At 44.1% G+C, this 16,390-nt stretch overlaps 1 protein-coding gene across 1 annotated transcript in view; it reads right to left on the reverse strand.

The window, feature by feature from the left end:
* The window catches only part of LOC103161319 (zinc finger protein 383), a 326,635-nt gene that overhangs the window by 251,095 nt on the left and 59,150 nt on the right, over positions 1-16,390 (reverse strand). The window lies entirely within an intron of this gene.

A 16,390-nucleotide genomic window follows, 5' to 3' on the forward strand; every position in this document is an offset into this window, starting at 1 on the left:
ACAGGAATAACAGGAACATATCTAAACATGATAAACGCAATATACACCAAACCAATAGCCAACATCAAACTAAATGGAGAGAAACTCAAAACGTTTCCTCTAAAATCAGGAACAAGACAAGGCTGTCAACTCTCTCCATACCTCTTCAATATTGTACTTGAAGTTCTAGCTAGAGCAATAAGACAAGAACAGGGGATCAAAGGGATACAAATTGGAAAGGACGAAGTCAAACTTTCGCTATTTGCAGATGACATGATAGTCTACATAAGTGACCCGAAAAACTCTACCAGGAAACTCCTACAGCTGATAAACACTTTCAGCAAGGTATCAGGATACAAAATTAACTCAAAAAAATCTGTAGCCCTACTGTATACAGATGATAAACTCAATGAGAAAGAAATCATGGAAACATCACCTTTCACAATATTCACAAGCAACATAAAATATCTGGGGATAACACTAACCAAAAAAAGTGAAAGGCCTATACAATAAGAACTTTGAGACTTTAAAGAAAGAAATTAAAGAAGATACCAGAAAATGGAAAGATCTCCCATGCTCTTGGATAGGTAGAATTAACATAGTAAAAATGGCAATTCCACCAAAAGCAATCTACAGATTCAATGCAATCCCCATCAAAATCCCAACACAGTTTTTCACGGACATTGAAAGAACAATACTCAACTTTATATGGAAAAATAAAAAACCAGGATAGCCAAAACAACTCTTTACAATAAAAGATCTTCTGGAGGCATCACCATCCCTGACTTCAAGCTCTACTATAGAGCCATAGTTCTGAAAACAGCTTGGTATTGGCACAAGAATAGACAGATACACCAATGGAATCGAATTGAAGACCCAGATATTAACCCACGCACCTACGAACACCTTATTTTTGACAAAGGTGCTAAATCTATACAATGGAAAAAAGATAGCATCTTCAACAAATGGTGCTGGCACAATTGGATTCAGACATGCAGAAGATTGCAGATACATCCATACCTGTCACCATGCATAAAACTTAAGAGCAAATGGATCAAAGATCTCTCCATAAATTCAGCCACACTGGATCTTCTAGAAGACAAAGTGGGAATTACCCTTGAACAAATTGGCACAGGAGACGGATTCCTGAACATCATGCCAGGAGCACAGACACTGAGGTCTGCAATCAATAAATGGGACCTCCTGAAACTGAGAAGCTTCTGTAAGGCAATGGACACAGTCAGTAAGACAAAGCAACCACCCACAAAATGGGAAAAGATCTTCACCAACCCCACATCTGACAGAGGACTGAATTCCAAAATATACAAGGAGCTCAAGAAGCTAGCCACCAAAACACCAAACAATAAAATTAAAAGGTGGGGTGCAGGACTAAACAGAGAATTTTCAACAGAGGAATCTGAAATGGCTGAAAGACACTTAAGAAAGTGCTCAAAATCCTTGGCCATCAGAGAAATGCAACTCAAAACAACTCTGAGATACCACCTCACACCTGTCAGAATGGCTAAAATCAAAAATACCAATGACAATCTATGCTGGAGAGGATGCGGGGAAGAAGGAACACTCCTGCATTGCTGGTGGGAGTGCGAACTTGTAACACCATTCTGGAAATCAGTATGGCGGTTGCTCAGAAAAATGAGAATCAGTCTACCTCAAGATCCAGCCATTCCTCTCTTGGGTATATACCCAAATAATGCATGTTCATACAAGGACATATGTTCAACCATGTTCATAGCAGCATTCTTTGTAATAGCCAGAACCTGGAAGCAACCTAGATGCCCCATTCTCCAACTGAAGAATGGAAAGAGAAAATGTGGTACATTTATGCAATGGAGTACTACTCAGCAGAAAAAAGCAATGGAATCTTGAAATTCGCAAGCAAATGGATGGAACTAGAAGAAACCATCCTGAGTGAGGTAACCCAATCACAAAAAGACAAACATGGTATGTACTCAATCATATATGATTTTTAGACATAGAGCAAAGGTTCACCAGCCTATAATCCTTTTCACCAAAGAAACTAGGAATCATGAAGGACTCTAAGGGATAAATGGACCCCAGGAATGGGAAGTGGCATGAACTCCCAAGTTAATTGGGAGCATGAGGGTAGGGGAGAGGGTGCTGCCACAATAAGAGCACAAGAAGAAGAGGAGAGGAGAGGAGAGGAAATGGAGGAGCAGAAATATTGAGTAAGGGGAAAGAATAGAGGAAAGAGAGCAGGATGAGAGATACCATACTAGAGGGAGCCACTATAGGTCCGAGAAGAGATCTGGAACTAGGGAGATCTCCAGAGACCTACAAGGATGACACGATGTGACAGTCCGGGCAGTGGAGGAGAGGATAGCCTAGAAGCCCTTCCCCTAAAATGAGATTGATGACTACTCTCTATGCTATCCTAGAGCCCTCATCCAGTGGCTGATTGAAGCAGAGACAGACATCCAGAGAAATACACTGAGCTAAAATCTGGAACCTAGTTGAAGAGAGGGAGGAATGAAGAACGAAGGGGTCTGTACCAGGTTGGAGAAACCCACAGAAACAGTTGGCCTGAAAAAGGAAAAGCATATCGACCCCAGACGATTTCTGGGAGGCTAGTGCTGGACTGCTCCAGCCCCCTGATCATGGATGCCAATGGGGAGGCCCCTGCACTCTGGGAGCCTCCGGAGGTGGACTGGTGTTTTTCCCTGGTGTGTGTGTGGGGGGGGGACTTTGAGAGCCCATCCCACGTGAAGGGATGCACTCTGTCTCTGGACACATGGGGAGGGGCCTAGGCCCAGCACAGGAAGATTTGGTGGACTTTGTGGAGCCCCTGTTGAGGGGCCCTACCCTGCCTGGGGAGTGGTGGGTGGATGGGGTGAGGGGTAGGTTGGAGGTGGGGGAGGACGGATGGGGGTGAGCAGAGGGAGAGGGAGAGGGGACTTACATGTGAAACAAGCCTGTTCCCTAACTTGAATTAATAATAAAAAAGGGAAAAGCAAAAAAAAAAATATATATATATATATTATATATATATTATATATATTATATATGTATATATATAAATTCCCATTGAACTTCATAGAAAAGAAAGTGTCAAATGCATTTGAACACTTAGGCACGGGCTACTACTTCCTAAATATAACAACAGTAGCACAGACACTGAGAGCAACAGTTAATAAATGGGACCTCCTGAAACTTAAAAGCTTCTGTAAAGCAAAGATCACAGTCAACAAGACAAAAAACAGCTCCTTACAGAACGGGAGAAGAGTTTCACCAGCCCCACATCTGACAGAGGGCTGATCTCCAAAATATACAAAGAACTCAAGAAACTAGAAATCAAACTGACAAATAATTCAATTAAAAAATGTGGTACAAGCCAGGTGGTGGTGGCACATGCCTTTAATCCCAGAACTCAGGAGGCAGAGGCAGGTGGATCTTTGTGAGTTCAAGACCAGCCTGGTCTACAAGAGCTAGTTCCAGGACAGCAGAAAAGGAAGAAAGAAAGAAAGAAAGAAAGAAAGAAAGAAAGAAAGAAAGAAAGAAAGAAAGACAACATCCTTAGTCATCAGGGAAATGCAAATCAAAACCACTCTGAGATACCATCTTACACCCATCAGAATGGCCAAGATCAAAAACACCAATGACAGCGTATGCTGGAGAGGATGTGGAAAAAGGGGATCACTCTTCCTTTGCTGGTGGGAGTGGCATTTCTCAGAAAATTAGGAATCAACCTACCTCAAGACTCTGCAATACCACTGTTGGGCATATACCCAAAGGAGGCGCATTCACACCACAAGGACATTTGCTCAACTATGTTCATAGCAACATTATTTGTAATAGCCAGAACTTGGAAACAACCTAGATGCCCTCAACTGAAGAATGGATAAAGAAACATTTACACAACGGAGTACTACTCAGCGGTAAGAAACAATGACATCCTAAAATTTGCAAGCAAATAGACAGAACTAGAAAAAAAATACATCCTGAATGAGGTAACCCAAAACCAGAAGTACAAATATAGTATGTACTCACTCTTAAGTGGATGCCACACATAAAGCAAAGATACCCAGCCTACAATCCACAACCCCAGAGAAGCTAGAACCCTCTTCCAGAAACAGACAGGAAGCAAATGCAGAAATCCACAACTAACCAATGGGCCAAGCTCCTGGAGTACAATAAAAGTGAGGGGGGAGCAATATCAAAGTGAGGGGGGAACAAAGGAGACAAGACCATGAAGGGGAAACCCACAGAATCAGCTGACCCGAGCTAGTGAGAGATCAATTACTCGGGTCTGGCAAATGGAGACCCTGCATAAGACCAAACTAGACTCCCTTAATATAGGTGACAATGGTGTGACTGGGACAATATATGAGACCACTTGCAGTGGGTCCAAGATCTAACTCTAATGCACAAACTGACTTAGTGGAACCCATTCTATATGAAGGGATACCTTGCCCAGCCTAGACACAGGGGTGTGGAGAGGTGCCTTGTCCTGCCTCAATTAGATGATGGACAGATTTAGTAGACTTCCTAGGGGAAGCCTTACCCTCTCTGTGGAGCGGGTGGGAGGAGTGAGGGAGTTGAGGGAGGGGGAGGAAAAAAGGGAAGGGGAAATGACATTTGAATGTAAAAAGTAAATTAATAAAAAAGTAAACAAAAAAGAAAAGGCTATTGACATTAATTATCATTATTGAGACAAGCTCACAAGAACAAGGCTAGCCTTGAACTTCTGGTCCTCCTGCTCCACCTCGCAGCGGATGGGATCACAAGCATGCACCACAGTGACTGTTTTATGCATGCTGGGATTGAACACAGTGTTCCTGCATGCAAGGTAAACATTTTATCAACTGAGTGCCATTCCCAGCCAAATTACTATTGCCCACTGATCTGCCTTTGTTAACTAAGAATGCCAATCAGTGACTTTTTCAGGTTTTCCATCATTGAGCCCTAAATGCTCTTCAAGTCTGTGCCTTTGAAAAAGAACACTTGGCCCAGACCCATGAATACAATCATAACTGACCACATTCCACCCTGTCAGTTACGACAGTTCACAGAATCCTCATTCATTCCCACACATTCCTAACTCACAGAGCTCCTGCCACCAATTAACATGAGCCTGCCCACCACCACAGACACAGAACCAGGATGAGATGCAAATTCACACAATCTTTTCGTCTTCCTGACATTGACACTTTTAAGTACCCCTAACTGACCCAGCTGTGTGACCCAGGTTAGCATCCAATACCGATCCTAAGTTTTGACTGTTTTCCCCTCACTAACCATTTCTGTTTACCCTGGATAGGCATTTTAACTTCAAATCGACTGGCTCAGCTTCACTGTGGTTTAAGTTTTTCCCCTCCTGATGGCCAGTGTGCAGACTTAGTAGTAACTTTGTGGTTGTCAGTCAGTGCTCTGCAGCCTTCCAGTGGATAGGAATCTGTGTGCTCCGTGAGTCAATGCAGGGAAGATGGCTGCTCCTGCCTGTTGACCACTTGATAACACCAGCCCTATTAAAACTGCCTTTGTTATGATATACAACAGGAGGTGAGGGTGGATCCCATGGTGGGGGACAAACATTCCAGGCAGACAGTGCTTAAGTGGGAAGTTTTATTGGGAGAGGGAAGGAAATGAGAAAGAAAACGGGGAGGGGGAGAGAAAGAGAGACACAGGGATGGACAGAGACCTGTCTGCTGATTCAGAAAAACAGTGGAAAGAGAGAGCAGGAGTAGGACTCTTAAAGGGACCTCCTGATCCTGTGTAGAGCCAGGGTAATGCTTGATATGCACAGAGAGGTGACACACTGGGCCAGGTTCCCAAAGGATGGGGCCAGGTTTGCATTTGCCAGGATGATAACACTCCTTCTTTCTTTTTTTATTAAAAAGGTGAGGAGTTGGGCATGGCAGATTAGGGGAATGGGGATGTCGAGTTCTTAAGACTGCTTCCTGCTGACCTGGGGATGTTGACCACCTTTGGGGAACCTGAGAAAGCTGGGGTGCTAGCCACATGTTTGGGTAGCTGTTTGTTTTACTGCTGTCAAGGTTCTATGGAATCCCTCTTAGACCTGGCATGATGTTGGTAGAGCAGAGAACTGAAGGGACCAGCTCCCCATTTCGGCAGCCATAACAGCCGAACACGTACTTGCCTGACCTTGTCTTGGTCACTAAGAGGTCAGATGCCTGCCCCTTTCGAAGCCATGACAGTAACATGTGCTTGCCATGACCTTGCCTTGGTCACTAGGAGGTCAGATGCCTCTCATGGCAAGGAACCAATCAGAAGTTAGCTGCTGGTGCTATGCTTTACGGCTCTGGGTGTGCTTTACAGACAAGTGCACAGCAGTGACACACACAGCATAGCAACCACCCTGGGAGGGCCTATGGACCATAACAACCAGTTGACCAATCAACACAGGGCAAACCCTCCAAGCCTGGAGGCACACCAATCCTGAGCCTGTGCGTACCCCTAGACGCTCCCCTTAAGCTGCTCTATAAGATCTCTTTGCAGTCACTTCAAGCCATCTTTCTAGCCATCCGCCATGGTGGGTGGATGAAAGACCCAAGCTAACATGGGGTTAGCTCGTTAAACTACTACAATAAAGCCTCGTGCAGTTTGCATCAAGCTTTCGACTCTGCCTGGTGATTGGGGTGACCGAGGTCCTGGGCTGAGATCCTGGGGGGCCTGAGCCTCCTGGAGGTCTTTCAGAACAAGGTTCAGTTTAAGGGAAAATTCTTTCTTAGGTCCTAGTAATTGAGGGTGAGGGTGTCAGGCCAGGGAAAGGCAGAGAGGCTTAGGCTGTTCAGGGCCTGGTGATTGAGGGAGGAATACACATGACCTGTACTAGGTGAATCCAAGTCGACTTTCTGAAACTTACAAGAATTCTTTGAGTTTGTAAAAACATAAGTTTTAGACATATTAGCATTTCCACTGTTTATAATCTGTACTGAAATTTGTGTTGTAGAAACAGCAGTATACTCATGTCAGAAATGATTTTGGATGAAAGCATTAACACTCTCTTCCTTCCATCTGGAAAACTGTGACAGATATTTTTAACACAATGAAAAGCACCTTTGAAGTCTATAATAAGAAAACAACCAAAGGGAATTTAAGATTTTGAGCTTGCAGTTATGATCATATAGTGGTATAATATGGTGTTTTGTACTCTGTCAGAGTTGGATTAGTAGTTTATCAGAACTTTATTGATTAATGTTTTTGTTTTTCGAGGCAGGGTTTCTCTGTGGCTTTGGAGCCTGTACTGGAACTAGATCTTGTAGACCAGGCTGGACTTGAACTCACAGAGATCCACCTGCCTCTGCCTCCCGAGTGCTGGGATTAAAGGTGTGTGCCACCAAGGCCCGGCTTTATTGATTAATGTTAAGACTACTTGTTATGTTTTTATTTTAAAAAAAAAGGAAAAGAAAGATGTAAGATAAAACATATTAAGTAGTTTATTATACGGGCCCGGCAGAGTAGGGAGACTAAGAGAGAAGAGGAACAGGGTAATGGCTGACCGCCATGGCCGGTCGCCATAGAGAGGCAGGGAGAGCGCGTAGGTGGGAGACAGAGGGGAGAGAGAGAGAGAGAGAGAGAGAGAGAGAGAGAGAGAGAGAGAGGTTGGAGCTTTTAAAGGGAAGACTGCGCATGCACACTGAGGTTCCATGAATGTCCAGAGTCATCATTTGTGACAGGGCGATGACTTAGCACGTTTTCTTGCAAATACCTTTGAGTATTGTCAGGGGGCGGGGTCTGTCTCTTAAAGAGGTAGAGCCGATCAGCATCAAAAGCCTGAACCTTTCACTACTAATAGCTTATCAGAACTTTATTGATTAACTTTAAGACTATGAGCTTTTGGAGTCTTATGAGAGAAACCTGATAACTTGCATTTGCCCACCATAAGTCATTCTCTTAGACCCTGCCTCAGCCATGAGAAACGAGCCTCCCAACAACACAAGCCCCGAGTCTCCTCTCGGATGTCTTTGAGAAAAAAAAAAAAAAAAGCCCAAGTATCCCCTAGGTAACGACTCAAAATTGGCCACCTAACAGCCCTTTAGATCCCAAAATCTTACGGGAACTTTCTAACTTCTTCCAGCAGACAGGTAAATGGTAGGAGATACCTACTTTTAACCTTTATCTTATCTTCACTCCCAGCCCTCTCTCTGTTCTTTCTCCCTGTGCTAGCTGAGGGTGGGCAGTGAGTCTGGAATAGGCATGCAGCAATTAGTGCTCTCCCCTCCCCCTCTGTGTATCCAGAGCTTGCCACAGCTGAGGGTGGGTGGGGGCCCATGACTTCCCTTGGGACAATAGTGTGGCCTGAGAGACCCCAGGGTGTGGTTCCAACCCATGTGGTCCCACCCTGTGCTGAGCCCACAGCCTAGTCCAGACTCAAAGAATTCTTGTAAATTCCAGGGAGTCAACTTGGATCCACCTTGAACAAGTCAGAATCATCCTTCCCCCCATTACCAGGTCCTAAGCAGCCTAAGCCTCTCCATCTTTCCCTCACCCTCAATTACCAGGACCTAAGAAAAAAAATTCCCTTAAACTGAACCTTGTTCTCTGCTCTACCAACATCTTGCCAGGTTCAAGAGGCACCAGAGGGTTCCATAGAACCTAGACAGCAGGGAAACAACCAGCTATCCCAGGACATGGCCAGCACCTCAGCTTTCTCAGGTCTCCCAAAGATGGTTGATGCCCCCCAGGTCAGCAGGAAGTAGTCTTGAGAACTCTGTTAGACCCCCAGAAAAACTCAGGTATCCGGGGTCCCAGGCCACGACCTCGGTCACCCCAATCACCAGGCAGATTCGAGAGCTTCATGCAAACTGCATGAGGCTTTATTGTTTTTTAACGAGCTAACCCCATGTTAGCTCGGGTCTTTCACCCACCTGCCATGGCGGATGGCTAGCAAAGACAGCTCCTAGGGGCTGCATAGAGATCTTGTAGGGCAATGTAAGGGGAGTGTCTAGGGGTACACACAGGCTCAGGATTGGTGTGCCTCCAGGCTTGGAGGTTTTGCCCTGTGTTGATTGGTCAACTGGTTGTTATGGCCCATAGGCCCTCCCAGGGTGGTTGCTATGCTCCGCACATCATTGCTGTGCACTTGTCCTAAAGCACATCCAGTGCCGTAAAGCATAGCACCACCAGCTAACTTCTGATTGGTTCCTTGCCACAAGGCAGGGATCTGACTTTCTAGTGACTAGGACAAGATCAAACAAGCATGTGTTCAGCTGTTATGGCTGCCGACAGGGGCAGGCATCTGACCTTAGTGACTAAGACAAGGTCAGACAAGCTGTTATGGCTGCCGAAATGGGGAGCCGGTCCCTTCACTCAACACTCTCATTTCCCTGACCTGACATGCCTAAATCCTCACCTTTTTAATAAAAAAAGAAGGGAGGAATGCTATCACCCAGGCAAACCTGATCCCACCCCTTGGGGACCTGACACAGAGCTCACCCCTCTGCACATGGCAAGCAAGTACCCTGTCTCTGTATGCAGGTGCAAAAGGTCCCTTTAAGAGACAGCTCTACCTTCTGTCTCTCTCTTTCTCCACCATTTCTCTGAGAAGGCAGACAGATCTTTCTCTCTGTCTCTTTTCTTGTGCCCAAATTCTGAACCCCCAAATCACCAAGAGACTCAGTCTGACGCAAAAGCAATGAGTCTTTTATTATTAACAAGTTAACTGTGTTAACTCCTGCCCTTCGCCCATTCATCATGGTGGGTGGAATGAGAAGGGCCTGGAAAAACTGAGAAGCAGGGAATTAATTGGGGTGTGCAAGGGGAGTATCTAGGGGTACGCAACAGTCTCAGGATTGGTGCGACCTGTCCTGTGTTGATTGGTCAACTGGTTGCTATGGCCTATAGGCCTTCCCAGGGCAGTTGCTATGCTCTGCACAAAGCACGCCCAGAGACCTTCAGCTAACTTCTGATTGATTCCTTGCCACGTGGACAGTATCTGACCTCCTAGTGACTAGGGCAGCTCCTGCAAAGTCAGGAAGCAGGCATCTAAGCACATGTGCTGAGTCAGGGTCCTTTGTCTTGCTGGGTCTTTTCTGTAGCCTGTCATGGCTGCTAAAGCGCGGGGCTAGGTGAGAGTCTAGTCCCTTCACTCTCTCTGTGTGTCTCGTTTTCTCCTCTTTCTCCCCTCTCTCTCCCTTCCCCCACTCCTTTCTCTTCCCCAGTACAACTTCCTTCCCACGTAAGTTCTACCTGATGACCTGTTGTCCCTCACCTGCCATGGAACCCTTCAAAGGCCCCCCTCACACTGTTATGGTGACAGCTGTACTACACACGAACTGGCTTTTTACAAAAAGCCCATTTCCTGTGAAGACATACCTCGATCAGCCTAGACACAGTAGGGAAGGCCTTGGCCCTGCCTCAACGAGGGGAGGTGATGGGACAGATTTTGTTGACTCCCCATGGGATGCCTTACCCAGTCACTGCCTTACTACAAATCCTTTGTTAGGCCAGGGGATTTGGTTATTTTAGGGCAAGAGAGGAGGTGCCCCTGATACTCTACACACTCTTTAAAAAAAAAAATCTTATTTATTATATATATAGTCTTCTGCCTGCACGCCAGCAGAGGGCACCAGATCTCATTCAAGGTGGTTGTGAGCCACCATGTGGTTGCCAGGAATTGAACTCAGGGCCTCTGGAAGAGCAGTCACTGCGGCTGAGTCATCTCTCCAGCCCCCAACACAGCTACTCTGACACTGTAGGAATCCAATGCTCCTTTCTCCCTAAAGCTTTTCTTTTTTTAGTCTCCAATAGCCAGGAGGTGGGATTGGTCACATATTTTTGGTTTTTTTTTTTTTGGTTTTTTTTTGTTGTTGTTGTTGTTCTGTTTAATGTTTTGGGGTTTGTTCATTTTAGACTGGGTATGATGTAACTCAGGCTTGCCTTGAACTTTTGATCTTCCTGCTTCTTCCACTTCCAAAGTGCTAGGATTGCAGGTAGACTTCTCTGTATCTGCAATCCCGGTCTCTTTGAGGCTGGCACAATCGTTAAACGTCACACTGCCTGAGATCCAGTGAAAACCACCCAACTGAAGCCCAAGGAAAAGACTGACTGAATTTGCAGGGTCCAGAGCAATTTGGTAAGCACGTGCCGCTTCGTTACACGGCCACCATGCCAAGGCTCAAGCAGGCCTGAGCTTTCAGTTTACCCTAAAGAAATACCTGATTCCAGGAAAAGACCACAAACTGGGACCACCCAGGCACCACCTAGGAACGGACCAATCAGTGTCCACAGGGAAAGTACCTAACGTTCTAAAGGAAATATCTAACAGTTCCACCACTGTAACCGATGTCCCTTGGCCCAGCACATGCCCATCCTCTTTCACCAAGACACCCCTAGAAAATTGTCAGCCAATCAGGGGTCCTGAACCTTAGAAATCCCCCACCCCAACCTCTGCTATTCTGAAAACTCCACCCCAACTGAGCTCGAGATTTTATGATCGTGCCAATGCAGTGGACACATGGAGAGTCCACGTTTTAACTTGAATAAAGTCTCTTTGCTTTACATATGGGATTCAGTCTCCTTGTTGATTGGGGGGGGGATCCACAATATGGGCATAACAGCATTAAAGACACCCACAATTGGATATATCATCTCATAGGTGAATTATACAGCTGTAGGACTGAACAGTGAAGCCAAGAAGTTACCACATGCAAAGGAAGTATAAAAACCTATAACCTGAGGGCTGGAGAGATGGCTCAGCGGTTAAGAGCACTGACTGTTTTTCCAGAGGTTCTGAGTTCAATTCCCAGCAACCACATGGTGGCTCACAACCACCTTGAATGAGATCTAGTGCCCTCTGCTGGCAAGCAGGCACAAGACTGTCTATATAATAAATAAAATCTTTAAAAAAAACTATAACTTCCATTACTATTATTGCTTAGTCATAAGGGAACATCAATGGTGTAAGTGGATTTTTCTGTTCTACCTGCCAGCTCCCAAATTACCTCACAGAGACTTCTTATTGATTATGAAAGCTTGGCTGGTAGCTTAAGCTTGTTCCTAACTAGCTCTTATAACTTAAATTAACCCATATTTTATTATTCTATGCGTTTACCTCTATCTCATTTTGTGTGTCTGACTCGTTTTGCATCTGCCTGGCTTCTCCTCTCTTCTTCCCAGCATTCTCTCTGCCCCCAAAATACTGCCTTCCTATTGGTCATTTAGCTTTTTACTAAACCAATCACAGTGAGGTATCCTTCACACAGCGTAAAGGAATATTCCACAACACAGTGGAGTTCATCCAAAAGAGTTTTGCCCCTTCATAAATAATATCAAGGTAGATCAAGTTCATGAGTGACAAAGACTGGAGACCATCAGGAGAAACCACTCAAGTGCGATGTAAGTCCCGGAGTGCAAATCTGGCGAGCTTGCCAGAAATGCTGCAGTTTTCGTTTCTAAGACTGTCCCTAAGTTACTTCTTTCCTCCATTGTTGTTCAGGCCCCATGTTTTGGTTATATGTTATCCCAAAGGAAGGCAGAGAACAGAGTCGTGAGCACCACATCCTTCTCCTTCTTTTCCTTTGAAGCAGACGACAGGGTCTGTCTATGTAGCCCTGGCTTACGGGGTAGGTAGCCCAGACTACTCTTAAACTTGTGGTCTTCCTTCTGCTTTAGCCTCTGAAGTGCTGGGATTACAGAACGGAACCAACCTGAAAACACTCAAATATGAAAGAGTGGGGTTTTTTTTTTGGGGGGGCGGCGTTGCTGGTCGGAGTGGGGCAGTGAGGAGTAAGGGGTGGGTGTTGGGCAGTGCCAGAACTTGAACTCAGGGCTGTGTTTCTCATGTCATCTACCACATTTACAGGCTAGTTTCAGCTGGCCACAGTGGTTGCCTCTTGCAGGTGATATGGGCTTCTTTTCTGAAGGAAATGGTGAATGTGAGGACAGCAGTGGCATACCCGGAGTAAGGAAGACACTAATAAAAGCAAAGGCAAACACCCCTGACGTATCTTTTATCCTTTATTATGAAACAGTTTACATAGACAGATGGGGAATAAGCACTAACCCAGATACTTACAGGCAGCTTGAATTGGCTATATTTGCGGCACCTCACGTTGATCACCAAACTTAGCAAGCTTTCTTGTGAGGCTATCTTTGGACCATCAGCCCACAAAAAAAATGACCTGGAGACTTATCCCTAATTATGAAAGCTTGGCCTTTAGATTAGGCAAGTCTCAACTAGCTCTTTTTTTTTAAGATTTATATATTTATTATGAATACAGTGTTCTGCCTGCATGTATCCCTGCAGGCCAGAAGGGGGCACCAGATCTCATTACAGATGGCTGTGAGGCACCATGTGGTTGCTGGGAATTGAACTCAGGACCTCTGGAAGAGCAGGCAATGCTCCTAACCTGAGCCACCAACTGGCTCTTATAACTTAAATTAACCCATATTGTTTAATCTATGCTTTGCCTGTCTTTGTCTTTCATTCTGTATGTCTGTCTCTCTCCATGTTTTTGTTGACATCTGATGTGTGGCTAGATTCATCTGCTACTTCCTATATCTCTGCCAAGGAGTCCTGCCTATACCTCTTGCCTAGCTCGTGGCTATTCGGCTCTTTATTAAACCAGCCACAGCAGTGTATGTTAATACAGTGTACAAATATCCCACGGCATTTTGCTTAGTTTTTAAATAGCTTCTCTTTGCATTCTCCTTTCTAAATCCAATTTGTCGTCTCCCCAGAGATCACCAATATTATGGATCTTGTGATTATTTCCATTAATGCCTTCATATTCTTCCTATACAGTACCTATTACAGAAAGTATATATAGCATCACTTGTGTGTTTTCAAGCCTTGTGGTTCTGTGTCATACAAAATACTAATTCAGTATTATTAATATTACAGTTTGGGAATTTAACAAGGTTGGTGGGAGTATCTCCCATTGGCTAGTATAATTTCCATTCTAATTTAAGCCTGTTTTTATTTTATTTATTTATTTATTTTGGTTTTTCGAGACAGGGTTTCCCTGTGGCTTTGGAGGCTGTCCTGGAACTAGCTCTTGTAGACCAAGCTGGTCTCGAACTCTCAGAGATCTGACTGCCTCTGCCTCCCGAGTGCTGGGATTAAAGGCCTTCGCCACCGCTACCTGGCTTTTTTTTTTTTTTTTTTGGTAAGCCTGTTTTTAAAGGCTAATTTCTGCATCTCCATAAATAGCACTGCAGTGGGCCTTCATGTACATCTCAGGAAACATGAAGACTTGGGTTTCTGTAGAGGGTTCAGTGCAGAATTACTGTATTCAAGACAATTCACATACTCAACTTTAGAAGATACTGCCAACTCATGCTGCAGACAACAACAATGAATATCCACATGGCTCCACATCTTTGCAGTTAGTTTCTTTCTTTCTTTCTAAATACTGGTTTCACTATGTAGCCTTGGCTGGCCTGGAACTCACTATGTAGAGCAAGCTGACCTCCAACTCCTAGAGGTCTGCCTGTGTCTGCCTCCTGGAAGGCATTCACCACTGTGCCTAGCTGCCAACATGATCTTGAAAGACCTCATTTTATTATGGTTTCATTTTATACACCCCTCACTATTTGTAACATACAGAATCAATTTTTCCAAACCCCCAGATCTACCTTTTGCTACCATCCTGAACCAACCTTCCATATGAAGATGAGTCTTTGCCAAGGTGCCTTCTGATTGTTTTAATAAAGAGCTGAATGGCCAATGGCTAGGCAGGAGAGGATAGATAGGATTTGTGGGGAGAGAGAGTTAGAGGTATCTAGGCACTTGGATTTCACCAGCAGACTCAGAGCAAGTCTGATGTGCCATACTGAGGAAAACGTAAAAGCCACGGAGAAAACCATAGAGTAACAGAAGCTAGTTAATTTGAGTTGTAAGAGCTAGTTGAGGACAAGCTTGAGCTAAAGGCCAAGCTTTCATAATTAATAAGAATTCTCCATGTCGGGCTGGAGAGATGGCTCAGGGGTTAAGAGCACTACTGGTTCTTCCAGAGGTCCTGAGTTCAATTCCCACATGGTGGCTCATAACCATCTGTAATGTAGTCTGGTGCCCTCTTCTGGCCTGCAGGACACATGCAGACAAAACACTATACATAATAAATAAATAAATAAAATCTAAAAAAAGAAACAGAAAAAGAAAACAAAGAATTCTCCATGCATTATTTGGGGGCTGGCAATCCAAAGACAGTCCAACAAGAAAGCTTGCTATAGCATATTAATTAGGAAGAACCACCAACTCCAATGAGTTTCCTAGGACTATGTTATAGCTTATGGTCCTTAACTTATCATCTTGTAATTTTTCAGTTTTCTGGGATTTAAAATGTAGTTTTTTCTGTTTTGTTTTTGTTTTTCGAGACAGAGTTTCTCTATGTAGCTTTGTAGACCAGACTGGCCTCAAACTCAGAGAGACGTGCCTGCCTCTGCCTCCAGAGTGCTGGGATTGAAGGCATGCACCACCACCACCCAGCCTTAAAATGTATTTTTGAGACAGGCATTGTCTATGTAGTAGTCTTGACTGGACTTAAACTCAGAGATCTGCCTGCCTCTGCCTCCCAAGTGCTGGGAATAAGGTGTGTGACACCATGCTGGGCGTAAAATGTATTGCCTTTATATCTAAGTGTTATTAACTCTTTCTCATTCTAGAATTTAACATATTACTCCTGCCATGAGCTTCAGGGTGTTTAAAGAGTAGTTACTCAATAGTTACATAATGGATGAAAATCTGTGGTTTTACTTTTGATTTCACTTTGGAAACCACTGTATAAAATCTTGAAAACTATAAAATGATTGACATGTTTTCAAAATTACCTGAATTAACCCATATAATTATTTAGGTTTAGTGTCTTTTGATGGGAACTACCCATTTTTGCTTTATGTTTTTAGAATAAATTCTATTTCCCTGATGTAAATGTAAGTGCTGAATTATTCCCAGTGAATCTTATCTTGTTGGTTTAACCTACTCCATTCTCCTTAGAAACTTGGTAAAACACTAATAATCAATTATGGTTTTACTGCCTGGGTCTATAATGATTATTCACAAAGAGGATGAAAACTCCCATTTATGTTCTAAAAAGTTTAGTTTTTCTCAATTCCGATCAGGTGCTTCCCAAACAGGTTCAATAAATCTTGTTTCAGCTGTGAGAAGCAAATGAGTCATTCTGCTCACTATATTGAACAGTACCTGGTGCCTGGTGTGCACCTAATGTTAGGCTTTACTATTTACTGAGTATCTGCTATAGCTGATGTCCTATGTTAAGTACTCTGCATGCAAGTTTCTCATGTCAGTATGCATTAATTTTCAACAGATACCCTCATTTCCACCGTACAGTAGCCTTTACTACCCCTATTTTAAGATTAAAACCTAAAGGTTTTGATAAGTCAAATTAAAATGTTCCAAGTCATACAATGCAATAGTAGTGGTAGAACTATGATTTCCCAGAATCTGAGC

This window comes from Cricetulus griseus, chromosome 9 (assembly GCF_003668045.3).
Source record: "Cricetulus griseus strain 17A/GY chromosome 9, alternate assembly CriGri-PICRH-1.0, whole genome shotgun sequence".
Taxonomy (NCBI): Eukaryota; Metazoa; Chordata; class Mammalia; order Rodentia; family Cricetidae; genus Cricetulus; species Cricetulus griseus.